Source organism: Brachyhypopomus gauderio, chromosome 3 (assembly GCF_052324685.1).
Source record: "Brachyhypopomus gauderio isolate BG-103 chromosome 3, BGAUD_0.2, whole genome shotgun sequence".
Classification (NCBI taxonomy): Eukaryota; Metazoa; Chordata; class Actinopteri; order Gymnotiformes; family Hypopomidae; genus Brachyhypopomus; species Brachyhypopomus gauderio.
Window position 1 is genome coordinate 40,112,825 of NC_135213.1, and position 16,150 is coordinate 40,128,974.

The following is a 16,150-nucleotide window of genomic DNA, read 5'->3' on the forward strand; positions in this document are numbered from 1 at the left end:
AATCTGCGGTGGCCCATCGACTGCCAAGGATTTAAAATGGTCACCAATGGTAGCAGCTTTATCAAGTCTGACACTCTTACCATAGCCCTGATCCTGCACATATGGCAGCCAGCACCATGTCACCATTTGTCACAGGGTCACCAGAGTGACAGTCGCTCTATCGGCAGAATTCCAATGAGGCATTGTGGGGGTGTTTAAACGTATACACATTTGTGAACATCTGCTCCCCATGGTTCCCCTAAGACATGAACCTTCTCTGGTCTCCCAGTAAAATTCACCACTACCTGGGCATGGAACACAATGCTCTTTAGTGAGTGACAGCCCCAAAATGCCTGTCTGCAATGTCCCAATGTATCCAACTGCATGCTCCATTAATATCAGCCTCCAGCTCACAAAGCATCAGCAAAAAAGTCTGAGTAAGCAAGACAAAGTGGACTATATTCTGCCAAAATTGAAGCAGAGGAGAACATGTCCAAGTTCTGTCTGGGGTACATCACGTGTGTTTGTGGGCTTCAGTTAATTAAACTCTACAGTTGAGAACTTAATTTGAGAGAACTGAATTTGAGGAAAGTACTGCCTCTCAACTCCAGCCTGAGAAGGTCCCTGTCCCATCAGTCCTGACTCACCATCTCAGCTAATTACTGGTCTTTCACGAGCTAAACTGGGTGTGCAGAACCAGCAAATGCATAATCTAGTTGGGATAGGGTAGATGGGGTGGGAGTGTGTCCAGGATTTGGGAAATAATCTGATCCTGGTGCAGATTTGAGGTAATGTTATGGTTTAATGTGATGATATGGTGTCCTGGAGATAAAACCAATCAAGAACCTCACATTAACCTAAAGGCAAAGTAATCATTCCTGTGTGATCAAAGTGATCATTCCTAGTTTTTTATCATGTTTAATCATTGCAATACTAACCAGAAAGCATATGGCTGTATTTCACAGCGTTAACCTTTTTTCCTTGTCCCATAAGGCTTAAATGAATATTTTCTTTACTCATTAGACTATTTTACATTATGCTTGTACCTAGAATATCTATTACAGTTCATTCCCCATTGCAATGTAGCATGGTTGCAAAATTTGCTGACCCAATATAATTAGACAACAATATCCCACCAAGATACGTCCCAGTGGTCAAAGTTGATTGTCCTACAGTGGTCTCTGTCAGCAAAATAGGGAAAAAAAGAAGTGTCATTTCAGCATGACCTACACCTGAGGCCGTACAAAGCATACAGAAACGTTTCCCATGGATCCAAGCATGCCAAGATCATTCCTGATAGTTGTGTGCTCTAGAGAATGAAGGATTAATTAAATAATACCAAGATTTAAAGGGCGATCAGATCTGGTAACAAAACAGATCCTTCAAGACAATTACTGTGTTCGGTGTGGGATTTTATGACAACATCTTATTGAATGCACACCAGAAATGGTGTCTGATAACTGTGTGATTCCCTTATGCAGCTACCTCCTGTTCTCTATATACTCAGTTGTTCCATTGTTATGATCCTTTTGATCTGCACAAAATATGAATATTTCCATATTCAAAGCAAAATTATGATGACTTGTGAGGATTAAGTTGAAATTCTTTTATTGGTTCATTAATCAAAGAAATTGTGCATTTCAAAATGTATTCTCTTTCATCTTAGTAGAAAGAAAGCCTGAAGCTTGTTAGCTTTTCAGTGGAGTGCATTACTTTCTCTATATAATAGTGTTAGCTATAATACTTTTTGCATATTGCAGAACAAATATAAATTATTAATCATTTACAAAGTCTTAGTGGTATTCCTTCTTCTCTTTTACTCTGACATATTCACTACTATTATAAGTCAAGATGGTCGATTTTGGTGGTCGATAAATATGTGTGAGTTTTCATCTAAAGATTAAGGTAATATGTAGTAGCCATTGCAACCCATCTCTACCACGGCAGTGAAGATAAATATTTGCACATGAACTTGTCTCTCATTTGACTACATTACTACATCAAACATTTGAAAGAAACTTTGCTTGAATATTTAAATGATCCTTTCTATAACTTCAAAATGTCGTTGCCAACTGAAACCGTAGTTTCCACCTGCTAGATGTGCGTCTGTATCTACTCATTTAACTGTGAATTGTGAACCCAGCATTCTCCGTTTCGTGAAACTGAACTCTCCAGTGTTGAGGGTATGTACCGCGTAACTGAAGCATGTGTGGCAAATTCAACAGGATACAATAGAATAGAATATAATCTAACATGATTCCTGTAGGATCAGCGGACAACAACATAATTTCTGCAGTCCAGCCAGTACAGGTGGTAGAGAGCAAGTTAACCACATGATTGAGAGACACAAAGAAGCTTGTACACAGAAGTCCGAGTTATTTTCATTATCCCAGTGTATTTTGTGAAATAACACAGATACGACTGAACCTGCAGATCATGAGTCTCCTTGATACACTGCTGGTTCTCCAAAGATCAAAAGTGTAATTGGTGATTATGACACAGAAGATCAGCTGCATGTCATCATCTTCAGACAGGAGGTGTGAACTTCTCCCACCTCCCTGCAAGACCTTCAAAGAGCAGGATCAGTGGAGGAACGTGGAGAACAAGCAAGGTAGCTTCCTCCTGTTGTCAGAGGGACCTAGACTTTTGTGTTAGGGTACGAGTGTGTTAGGGTACGGGTGTGTTAGGGTACAGGTGTGTTAGTGTACGAGTGTGTTAGGGTACGGGTGTGTTAGTGTATATGTGTGTTAGGGTACGGGTGCTTTATGGAACGTGTGCATTAGGGTACGGGTGCGTTAGGGTACGTGTGCGTTAGGGTACCGGTGTGTTAGGGTACCGGTGTGTTAGGGTACGGGGGTGTGTTAGGGTACAGGTGTGTTAGGGTACGGGTGTGTTAGGGTACGGGTGTGTGTTAGGGTACGGGTGTGTGTTAGGGTACGGGTGTGTTAGGGTATGGGTGTATTAGGGTACGGGTGTGTTAGGGTACGGGTGTGTGTTAGGGTACGGGTGTGTTAGGGTATGGGTGTGTTAGGGTACCGGTGTGTTAGGGTACATGTGTGCGGCTCCAGTGTTGTCTGGTGTTTTGGAGGAGAGAATTAACACTGTCCTTCAGAACACCCTCACTTACAGTGTCTCCATTATAACGCGCGTAAAGGTCTCATGATGCGTTAACCACAAATACTGGAGATAATCATGTGACCGTCCTTGACCATTTATGTTTATTACCATTTATGTTTATTATTCTTATCATTATAGATGTTTGGGGTTCTGTATAATGTTTTCTCACTACAGTCAGTCTTGAGCAGAATTACCAATTTACTCTCAGGTTGTGACTTGTGATTATTTCTTTGAGGCTTCAGTAGCTGTGCTTGGGTATCTGAATGGTGAGGGAGACTATGGGTCTGTATTGCACTACCTGCATGCCTATGTCCATTTGAGTCTTGGTGTAGTAATGAATAATTACTCAGTACTCAAGTTTCAGGTTAAGCTTAGGTATGAATTGTAATGGTGGAACTGACACAGAAAGTGTGGCTTCTATGCCTATAGACAACCAAGTGGACTATTGTGGATGCAATTTAGCAGCATGCTAGGAGACAGAGACTGGGAGGTAACACCCAGTAACAGAGAGGCATATTTCTGAATGAGGTCTTTAATAGCGGACTCAAAGCTCGCTAAATAGTTGCTCCACACCCAATAACAGGAAAGTCAACATCAACCGCGTTCTCTTCTGCTGTCAGTCTGAATGAGTGAAGACATCGAGTATCTAGCAGCTTCCTGTCAGGAGAAGCCAAAGCAGTAGGTGCATGAGGACGACCTCCACCTACAAACACACGACCTCTAGCTACAAACACACCACCTCCACCTACAAACACACCACCTCCACCTACAAACACACCACCGCCACCTGCAAACACACCACCTCCACCTGCAAACACACGACCTCCACCTACAAACACACCACCTCACCTACAAACACACCACCTCACCTACAAACACACGACCTCCACCTACAAACACACGACCTCCACCTACAAACACACGACCTCCACCTACAAACACACCACCTCCACCTACAAACACACCACCTCCACCTACAAACACACCACCTCACCTACAAACACACCACCTCCACCTACAAACACACCACCTCCACCTACAAACACACCACCTCCACCTACAAACACACGACCTCCACCTACAAACACATGACCTCCACCTACAAACACATGACCTCCACCTACAAACACATGACCTCCACCTACAAACACATCACCTCCACCTACAAACACACCACCTCCACCTACAAACACACCACCTCACCTACAAACACACCACCTCCACCTGCAAACACACGACCTCCACCTACAAACACACCACCTCACCTACAAACACACGGCCTCCACCTACAAACACACGGCCTCCACCTACAAACACACCACCTCCACCTACAAACACACGACCTCCACCTACAAACACATGACCTCCACCTACAAACACATGACCTCCACCTACAAACACATGACCTCCACCTACAAACACATCACCTCCACCTACAAACACACCACCTCCACCTACAAACACACCACCTCACCTACAAACACACCACCTCCACCTGCAAACACACGACCTCCACCTACAAACACACCACCTCACCTACAAACACACCACCTCCACCTACAAACACACGGCCTCCACCTACAAACACACCACCTCCACCTACAAACACACCACCTCCACCTGCAAACACACGACCTCCACCTACAAACACACCACCTCACCTACAAACACACCACCTCACCTACAAACACACCACCTCACCTACAAACACACGACCTCCACCTACAAACACACCACCTCCACCTACAAACACACCACCTCCACCTACAAACACACCACCTCCACCTACAAACACACCACCTCACCTACAAACACACCACCTCCACCTACAAACACACCACCTCCACCTACAAACACACAACCTCCACCTACAAACACACGACCTCCACCTACAAACACATGACCTCCACCTACAAACACATCACCTCCACCTACAAACACATCACCTCCACCTACAAACACACCACCTCCACCTACAAACACACGGCCTCCACCTACAAACACACCACCTCCACCTACAAACACACGACCTCCAACTACAAACACACCACCTCACCTACAAACACACGACCTCCACCTACAAACACACCGCCTCACCTACAAACACACGACCTCCACCTACAAACACACCGCCTCACCTACAAACACACCGCCTCACCTACAAACACACGGCCTCCACCTACAAACACACGGCCTCACCTACAAACACACCACCACCACCTACAAACACACGACCTCCACCTACAAACACACCACCTCACCTACAAACACACCGCCTCACCTACAAACACACGACCTCCACCTACAAACACACCACCTCACCTACAAACACACCGCCTCACCTACAAACACACGGCCTCCACCTACAAACACACGGCCTCACCTACAAACACACGGCCTCACCTACAAACACACCACCACCACCTACAAACACACCGCCTCCACCTACAAACACACCACCACCACCTACAAACACACCGCCTCCACCTACAAACACACGGCCTCCACCTACAAACACATCACCTCCACCTACAAACACACCACCTCCACCTACAAACACACGGCCTCCACCTACAAACACATCACCTCCACCTACAAACACACCACCTCCACCTACAAACACACGACCTCCACCTACAAACACATCACCTCCACCTACAAACACACCACCTCCACCTACAAACACACGACCTCCACCTACAAACACACGACCTCCAACTACAAACACACCACCTCACCTACAAACACACGACCTCCACCTACAAACACACCGCCTCACCTACAAACACACGACCTCCACCTACAAACACACGGCCTCACCTACAAACACATGACCTCCACCTACAAACACACGGCCTCCACCTACAAACACACGGCCTCACCTACAAACACACCACCACCACCTACAAACACACAACCTCCACCTACAAACACACCACCTCACCTACAAACACACCGCCTCACCTACAAACACACGACCTCCACCTACAAACACACCACCTCACCTACAAACACACCGCCTCACCTACAAACACACGGCCTCCACCTACAAACACACGGCCTCACCTACAAACACACGGCCTCACCTACAAACACACCACCACCACCTACAAACACACCGCCTCCACCTACAAACACACCACCACCACCTACAAACACACCGCCTCCACCTACAAACACACGGCCTCCACCTACAAACACACCGCCTCCACCTACAAACACACCACCACCACCTACAAACACACGACCTCCACCTACAAACACACCACCTCACCTACAAACACACCGCCTCACCTACAAACACACGGCCTCCACCTACAAACACACGGCCTCACCTACAAACACACCACCTCACCTACAAAAACAAGACCTCAACCTACAAACACACCACCTCCACCTACAAACACACGACCTCACCTACAAACACACTGCCTCACCTACAAACACACGACCTCCACCTACAAACACACCACCTCACCTACAAACACATGACCTCCACCTACAAACACACCACCTCACCTACAAACACACGACCTCCACCTACAAACACACGACCTCCACTTGCAAACACTTGACCTCCACCTGCAAACACACGACCTCCACCTACAAACACACGACCTCCACCTGCAAACACACGACCTCCACCTACAAACACACGACCTCCACCTACAAACACACGACCTCCACCTACAAACACACGACCTCACCTACAAACACACGGCCTCACCTACAAACACACCACCTCACCTACAAAAACACGACCTCACCTACAAAAACACGACCTCCACCTACAAACGCACGACCTCCACCTACAAACGCACAACCTCCACCTACAAACACACGACCTCCACCTACAAACACACGACCTCCACCTACAAACACACAGCCTCCACCTACAAACACACAGCCTCCACCTACAAACACACAGCCTCCACCTGCAAACACACCACCTCCACCTACAAACACACCACCTCCACCTACAAACACACCACCTCCACCTACAAACACACACCCCCACCTACAAACACATGGCCTCCACCTACAAACACACCACCTCCACCTACAAACACACGACCTCCACCTACAAACACATGGCCTCCACCTACAAACACACCACCTCCACCTACAAACACACCACCTCCACCTACAAACACACGACCTCAATCAATCAATCAATCAAATTTTATTTATATAGCGCTTTTTACAACAGTTGTTGTCACAAAGCAGCTTTACAAGTGCCGAGTCCTAGCCCCCAGTGAGCAAGCCAAGGGCGACAGTGGCAAGGAAAAACTCCCTAGTTTTTTGCATGAGGAAGAAACCTTGAGAGGAACCAACAAACCCCCCCACCTACAAACACACCACCTCACCTACAAACACACCACCTCACCTACAAACACACCACCTCCACCTACAAACACACCACCTCCACCTACAAACACACAGCCTCCACCTGCAAACACACCACCTCACCTACAAATTCTACTTTTTTCAGCTCTAGCTCCCACAGCCATGTCAACAGTTGGTACTAAGAACCAGCTGTATGTCCAACTCTGACTGATGCTCAAACCGCCCCCAACGTCTGCCATGTTTGCAGCTCGGCCTGGCTGAGGCACAACACTAGGGGCTCCAGCTAGACCCCCCCCACCACCACCACCAGAGTGTCATACAGAGCATCTGTGATGCTAAATGCAGCCATAATGGCCGTAGCCAACACTCAACAGCACCACACAACCACACACAAGCTCCCTCCACATAATAAAAACTGCCAGAATAAACAAATTGGGGACCATTTTTGGAGGAGAAAGGCATGCATAGTTTAGGCAGTAACATATGTAGTGGAGGGGGGTGAACATGGTAAACTCTGGTGACCGAAATAACAAACGTTACAGTTTTTCCCAAATGTTTAAACACATTTCGAGAAATCTTGGCTCAGTTTCTCAAAACTCTACACACAAACTCAAAATTATTAACTGCTTTGTTGAAACTCCACAAATCTCTAGCAAAACTGATTCCTTCCACCAAAACAACACACACAGCTATTTTATATGCTTCTCTTGGAGAGCATCAAATAAACACTGACAAGATAAACTCAAAGCACTATTATCAGAAGTATTTGTATGTTTGAGTTCATGAGGCCACTGTACAAATTCAAATGCAAACAAGTCCATGCAAAAATGTTGGCTTTCTGTTCTTCATATTTGTTTGGTGCAGTGTAGGACCCTCATATAGCATTTACAGTACTACATGTATATGCGACACAAATGTAAGCCATTTCTACTGTATGTAGTATGCAGCAAAACTGTAATGTTCACCTATGTAAGTACAATGAGAAACATGACGAGGAAAATCAGTTCCCATACAAAGAGGTAACAAATGTATTTATTGAAATGCAAAGAAACAGATCACTGTTCATCAAACCTCTGATGTCGGTCAGGCCAGAGGACCTCATCTACATCAGCTGCAATATTCTCCCTCGCCAAACAGCGGGGGAAAAAACGCCTTGCATGGCGAATCCATCCTTGGCAGTCATCTGCGTGGATGTCATCACATGCCTCCCCCATTGCCTGAAGTAGCGGCACACTGTCATGGGGTCTGCGTTCGTACACTTTCCACCTCCATGCAGAGAAGAACTCCTCTATTGGATTAAGAAATGGGGAATATGGTGGAAGGTACAGCACAACAAACTGTGGATTGTTAGTGAACCAGTCATTGACCAGAGCTGCCCGGTGGAAACTTATATTATCCCAGATAAGAACATAGGAGGGCTGCGCTGGTTCTTCCTGTGGGAGGTTGAGGAGGTTTTTGAGTTCATCGAGAAATGATAGCAAACGAGTAGTATTATAAGGCCCAAGTTGTGCGTGGTGATGTATGACCCCACGGTGACCAATGGCAGCACACATGGTGATGTATGACCCCACGTTGCCCAGGGACATTGACAATGGCACGGTTGCCAATGATGTTCCTCCCCCGTCGCCTGATCTTATGCAGGTTGAACCCTGCCTCATCAATGAATATATATTCATAGGGAACAGCACTGGCATCCAGTTCAAGCACTCTCTGGAAAAAAGGAAAATGACCATTAGACCATGAGTCCCCAACCACCGGGCCGCAAAAATTTCAGACACGTAACCGGTCCGTGGTGCAAAAAAGGTTGGGGACCGCTGCATTAGACAAAAGGTCAACCTAGTGACACTGAGGTAAACAGTGACCTGTCCAAAAAGGGTACTGAGAGGGTACTGTACTCACATGCACATATTGGTATCGTTGCTCCTTTACACGGTCAGAGTTGCGGTCAAATGGAACACGATATACTTGCTTCATACTCAGCTGGTGACGTTTTAAAACACGTTCAATTGTGGACAGGCTGACCTGGTCAATGTTTGAGAAATGAACATTATCTTCCAGGACTCTGTCCCTGATTTCCCTCAGGGTAATGGCATTGTTCTCCAAAACCAAGTTTACTATGGTGGTCTCCTGTTCAAGTGTGAATTTCCGGCATCTGCCGCCTCTTGCTGGCCGTCTTTCTATTCTGATAAAAGTATATATACACACACACACACACACACACACACACACACACACACACACACATTATAGATATGCATTTCACTATATTGCTACATACTGTAAATGTAAAGATAAACATTGAACTACAGTGCACATTTCTGTGAACACTACAGTAAAACCATAAAGTGGTTACTTACCTATTCTCTTCTCTAAAAGCCCGAATAACTGAAGCTACTGTAAAGCGGCTCAAATTTGGCTGGACTCGACGCCCAGCTTCAGTCATGGTTAGGCCATGATTCAATACATGGTCCACTAAGGTTGCCCGTATTTCGTTTGAAAGATTGCCTCGTCTTTGCCTTCCTCTTCCTCTTCCTCTTGCTAGGCCTCCTCTTACTCTAACTCTTCCTCTGTGTTCCTGTTGCTCCATCATCTCACCTAACACCTGTATCAGTCACTTGAGGCCTCTTTTATACTCTGACAAATGATTGAAACATTCTGCTAATTAAGTTTGCACAGGTGCAACTTGTGTGAGACTATTTGGTAATTCAGGGTTTTGTATTTGAAAGTCAGTGATTCTTAGGTGACCAAGGTGTACTAAATGATGCTATTTGTGTTTAGTGACTTGCAAAGCTGTGATTTAGATTGATATTTGAGTGAAAACATATAGAATTGTGCTTAGAGTTTAGCAGTTTGGGGTCACAATGTTGACACATGAGCTTCATGTTTTTGGACTTGTGTGCATAGTTCCACATTTTGTGTTTAAACAATTGGGAAAAACTGTAACACAGAGACCATATGGATAAATAAATGGATATATTGTATGGTGCAATGGTGTGTGTGTGTGTGTGTGTGTGTGTGTGTGTGTGTGTGTGTGTGTGTGTGGAAACAGGACATTTTGTACAGAGGTCCTTTATCACCTGTGCAAGCAGTTTTCAGTAGATGTAGCAGGAGGAGGAGCTAGTTTATATATGAAAACATAGATGTTTAGATCTTCACATTCATTCATGGGCTTGTAAAGTTCCAAAGGTGGAGATCCTTTTCTATTTCTTTCATTTCATTGCTGCCATAGCAACAAGCCGTGGCAATGCAAACCGATAAGTATTTAATACAATGTCCATTAGTATTAAAACGCTTTGCCAATGCAAATGACAAATCCTATTAATTCTAATGGTCTGAAGGTGTTCAAACCAGTCAGCAAGTTCTCTCTTGGTTTCTCCAATATAAAGCTGACTACGTCTACGCGGTGGACTGTTTCAGCAGTTACGTATGACCTTGATTAGGTCTTGACAGTTGATTTGTTTGTGCCAGTTATTTTAGTGTGTTTGTTAATAAATGTACACACACTCACACAAAGGCATAAGTACAACAGGGTGAAACAAAACTCTGAGTCAGATTACCAGCGATAGACAGAACACAAAACTACAATCTGCACAACGTCACGTGAACTCACAGTACACGCAAGCGAACTCACAGTACACGCAAGTGAACTCACAGTACACGCAAGCGAACTCACAGTACACGCAAGTGAACTCACAGTACACGCAAGTGAACTCACAGTACACGCAAGTGAACTCACAGTACACGCAAGTGAACTCACAGTACACGCAAGTGAACTGTAGACCGGCTTGAACAGGATCTGTTTGGACTGTTTTTTGCTTCCCAGATTCCACGCAGGACAATGACGGCGATGCAGGGACGTGAAGGGACGTGTTGGTATGGAGATCCGGGTCTGGGCTGTAATTTATGAAGAGACAGAATATGCACGAAACCCACAACACATACAATGAAGCGGAACTCTCCCGGCATTAAATGTGATATTTATTTGTTGCCCCAAAACTATTTTCATATAATCCCCACATATGGCCATCCAAGAAAACAGTGTTTATGTTTACCATCACCAGACGCTCTAGTTCAGACACCAGGCAGTAACAGCAGAAGAACCTGTGTAAACCTCGGCTTGCTACAGGGAGCTTCTGGGCCACAGCATCGCCTAATGCCATAGGCCGGACTGGAGATGTCAGAAGTGATGTGTGTGGCAACAGAAGCATGATAAGAGGGCAGGCGTTTCTAATACGCCCAGAGCTAACCCTAGCCTATCAGCTCGAAACTTCTGCTCTGTGATGTCTGCTAAGATTTGTTTACACGGAAAGGTGACTTACTGACACCCCCATTCAGCTGGAAGGGATCACTTCATGCAGATGGCTCCTCTGTGGAAAGTTCCTTGGTATTCACCAAGCTGTGTCCTTCACTTGAACCTTCAACTCAAAGTGGGAATTGCCCTGTCCCAGACTACAAAACCCACCAACAGTTGTGCCGGACCCACCCTGGACTGCTCTGCACATCTTTCTCCTCATGGAGCTCCTTTGCTGCATGGCACCATCATTTAAACACACCCGAGCACTGAAGATCAGCTCCTCTCTCTCTGCTTGGCCAGTCGGTGGCTGGCTCAGCTCCTCTGGCAGAAGCAGGCTCAGAAATTAATATAGTGGCAGGTCTTCTGGTGTAGCCTTCTCAAACGGCGGCTACGCCTGTATCATGTATCAGGATCATGCTCAGCTCTGCCGCGGGCACATTTATCCAATCTCCTCGCAGCCTCGGCCTCTCTGAGCGCAAACATCTGACCGATAACAACACTGCCACCTGCTCAGGGCATCGCCGAAGGGCCCTGGTGAAGGCCTCAGTGTCTCGCAGGTGCGCTGTGTCCCTATCCTCCAGGGTTCTGTTGTAAGGCGCCTGCCTTCAGGGTCATTCAAGTATCGCTTGATCACTTCAAGCTCGGCAGCTGCATTCCTCTTCTGACATCAGCGTTGGCATGGCGGGACATTTCTGCTTGCAGAAACTTTTTCAGTCTCCTTCCACTAAGTACTGCCAGGATTCTGGGAGTTCTCAGTGTGGCCCCGCCTACTCACTCTCGTTCCAGCCAGCGGCCGACACCCCAGTTTGCATCTCCAGGGTCATGTGATCTGCACATACACTCACTTTTCTCAGTGTGAGATGTTGCTTTGTGTTGCCCTGTATGTTATTGTGAATATTGAGCCTGTACTTTATATGCATTGTTGTTTGCACTTGTGTTGTATATGATGTTGTCGAAATATGGAATTTCTGATTTGACATGAAAATTGTTATTAATGCATTTGCTCAATAGAACCTGCATAGAATAGCTTCAGTGATAAATGCACGGTCGTATTGTCCATTGGTATATTCAGTGATAAATGCACGGTCGTATTGTCCATTGGTATATTCAGTGATAAATGCACGGTCGTATTGTCCATTGGTATATTCAGTGATAAATGCACGGTCGTATTTTCCATTGGTATATTCAGTGATAAATGCACGGTCGTATTGTCCATTGGTATATTCAGATGGTAAAATGCGCAGGAGTACTTTGGGCTCTCATAGTTCCCTGTAGAATGGATGAATATCCTACATTTTGAAGAAGGGGCATTTTGCATGGCATTTGAAGTCAAGTGCTAACCCATACAAAACAATCAAAGCTGCTGGAGTGAATCTGCAGTGATATATCAGTACAACTCAATGGAAGTGGATTAGTGAAGTAGACAAAATAATTTAGTCTTTAACATATGTTGTAATATAGATACACTCAAAAATGTTCTCTACACCACCTGAGACAGCAGGTTGAACTGCCTACCAGCTGTAAACGTAGAACACTACATTACTCAAATGCTCAGTCCTTTTGAATTGAAAATGTTGCATCCAGAGACTACAGACTGTGTGCTGAGTGACAGATGCCCTGTGTGTCCTATACTGGTAAACATGACCAGTCAACTTGCTGGAGGATTGAGTACATCACTCAGAAATGGTCTCAAACCAGGAGCAACACACATAGGGAGCTTTACACAGGAGCCCCTCCACACACACACACACACACACACACACACACACACACACACACACACACACACACACACACACACACACACACACGCACACTCACGCACACACATACTCACCTATATACACACATTCATATACACACATACATATACACATCCACCAACACCATGATTTCAACTTTGAATAAATTCCACTTCAAATGGACCATTAGCAGAGAGAACAAGTTGTCCCCAAAGAATACATTTATGAAATATTAGACAAATGCATAAACATAAATACCTGCACAAGAACAGCGCGGCGTGGAGAACGTGCCCTAGAGTCTTTACATGAATCTCACTGCTCTTCACTTCTGTAACTCTTCTCTTCTATGTCAGGTCCTGTCTAAAGCCGACGGTGGTCCAGGGAAAACATCTGAGATGTTAGGGTTACCAGTTCTTCTATTATTAGCACATAGTAAATGGATGCTTTCAGAAAAGTGTCAAAATGCCAGAGGCCTTGAAGACGTGGCCTCTAAGAGAAAACATTGGCTGAGCGACAGAGACAAGTCCAGGTGTTATCAGCATCCATCATTTACCAAACGCTCTGCTCTACACATGATGTGATAACTGTAAATGTTCCGTAACACAACAGATAAAGTAATCCTTTCCAGACTAAGAAAGCTGAAATGACGGGGCTTGATATAGGGACTTGTTTCTCCATAGGCACTCAGTCAAAACAGGGCTGTAATTAGAGTTAAGACGAGAGGTGGCACGTTCACCCTTTACCCCAGCTGCACGTCATCACCGCTAGAGCGCCTGTTTGATGTTCACCTCACACGAACTGGGAGGACAAGCTTCATCGGGGGAGCAGGAGAGGATGGTTCACAAATAACCACCAAAGTGAAGGACATGAATGACGTTTGTCCAACCTGCCATAATCTACCATGTCTAAGAACCACGATGAATCTCAGCAGCAGTGTTAGCCATAAGTGTAATATATAACCTACGTATCATATATAATGGCGTCTACTTAGCGTGGGCATGATATGCACTTCTGAAATATGAAAAGACAAAAGAGAAAAAAAATCCTACAATCCCAGTTTTATAATCCATTTATCAGATTAACACAGTGTCAAATAGGACGCACAATACAAGTACCATGAAATTAGACTGCACAGACGCACATTCTGTGAAATTACCTCCTTTCTCCCATTTTGCAAACCAGCCTCTTTCACTCTGCCAATCATAGGAACATAATTGTCTTTCACTTTAAGATATGTAGACCCTTGTTTTTTGAGCAGAGTTAGACCCAATTCTACCAGAAACGAGAGGGTGCCTTCATTTTCCTCAGGTTCTACTGCAGAAACAGGAACAGCAGATACACAGAACTATACATATCATGACATTTTAAGGTGGAGGAAAGAGGCGTTTTTCCAAATGTTAAGGCATTACTCAAAGTGAATCCCCATCAAAGTGGGCCAAGGACAAGCACACGGCAGTCTAGCTCTGCTGGTGCCGCCCGGCCCAGAGGAGACAGATGTGTGCTGAGCAACAGAGCCAGAGCACTCGCCAGAGGCATCACTGGACTCCACCCCTCCACCACCACCTCCACCCATACCCCAGCCCTCCAACGACAGCTTCCCGCCATGCACCCCCATGGTGAAAATATTACACTCTGATACCCAAGTCCCCATGTGGCCAATAACGGGTCGGGGGCTGTTAAGATTTCATTAAGGGGCTGGGCAGGACTGAGATAAGAGCGCAGAATGAGGCGAGATTGCCCACTAAGTGTGAAGAAGGAGGAAAGATTGAGCAAGGGAGGAGGGAGAAAAAGAAAAATCAGAGAGTGAGAGGACAAGATAGAGAGAGAGAGATAGAGAAAAGAGATGAAGAGGAGAGAGGGAGAAGGCTAAAGAGAGAGAGTAACGGGGCAAGGGGTAGTTTATGTGGGTTTGGGCAGAGTCTGCAGGAAGCTAAGAGGACACAGCTGGACACCGGTTGGTCAAACATCACCCTCTGCTAATAGAGAGAAAACATTTCAAACACCAACCAGCACTATGAATGCTGAAAAGACTTTACTTCATCAAAAATTTGAACACTCAAGTCACCCACGTCTTAAACATGCACATAATTTGACTACATTTTGAGTGTTATTTACATTTTTATTTTTCATTTATGCTGTTGTGTCAATTTTATTTCCACTGTCACTTCATTTCTTTCTGAACACTGAATCTAGACCAGCACACACTCTACTAACACACACACTCTACTAATACACATACTCTACTAGCACACACACTCTACTAACACACACACACTCTACTAATACACATACTCTACTAACACACATACTCTACTAACACACACACTCTACTAATACACATACTCTACTAACACACACACTCTACTAATACACATACTCTACTAACACACACACTCTACTAACACACACACACTCTACTAACACACACACTCTACTAATACACATACTCTACTAGCACACACACTCTACTAACACACACACTCTACTAATACACATACTCTACTAACACACACACACTCTACTAGCACACACACTCTACTAGCACACATACTCTACTAACACACACACTCTACTAACACACACACTCTACTAGCACACACACTCTACTAATACACATACTCTACTAACACACACACACTCTACTAGCACACACACTCTACTAATACACATA

General features: G+C 45.2%; 1 long non-coding RNA gene across 1 annotated transcript in view; it reads right to left on the bottom strand.

The window, feature by feature from the left end:
- Positions 1-8,025: 8,025 nt before the first annotated feature.
- The window catches only part of LOC143509524 (uncharacterized), a 41,521-nt gene continuing 33,396 nt past the window's right edge, over positions 8,026-16,150 (bottom strand). Inside the window, exons 2-4 of the long non-coding RNA XR_013129698.1 lie at positions 11,201-11,337; positions 9,343-9,625; positions 8,026-9,153 (exon numbers count right to left, since the gene is read on the bottom strand). This is a non-coding gene — a long non-coding RNA (uncharacterized LOC143509524). The remainder of the gene's footprint in view (positions 9,154-9,342; positions 9,626-11,200; positions 11,338-16,150) is intronic.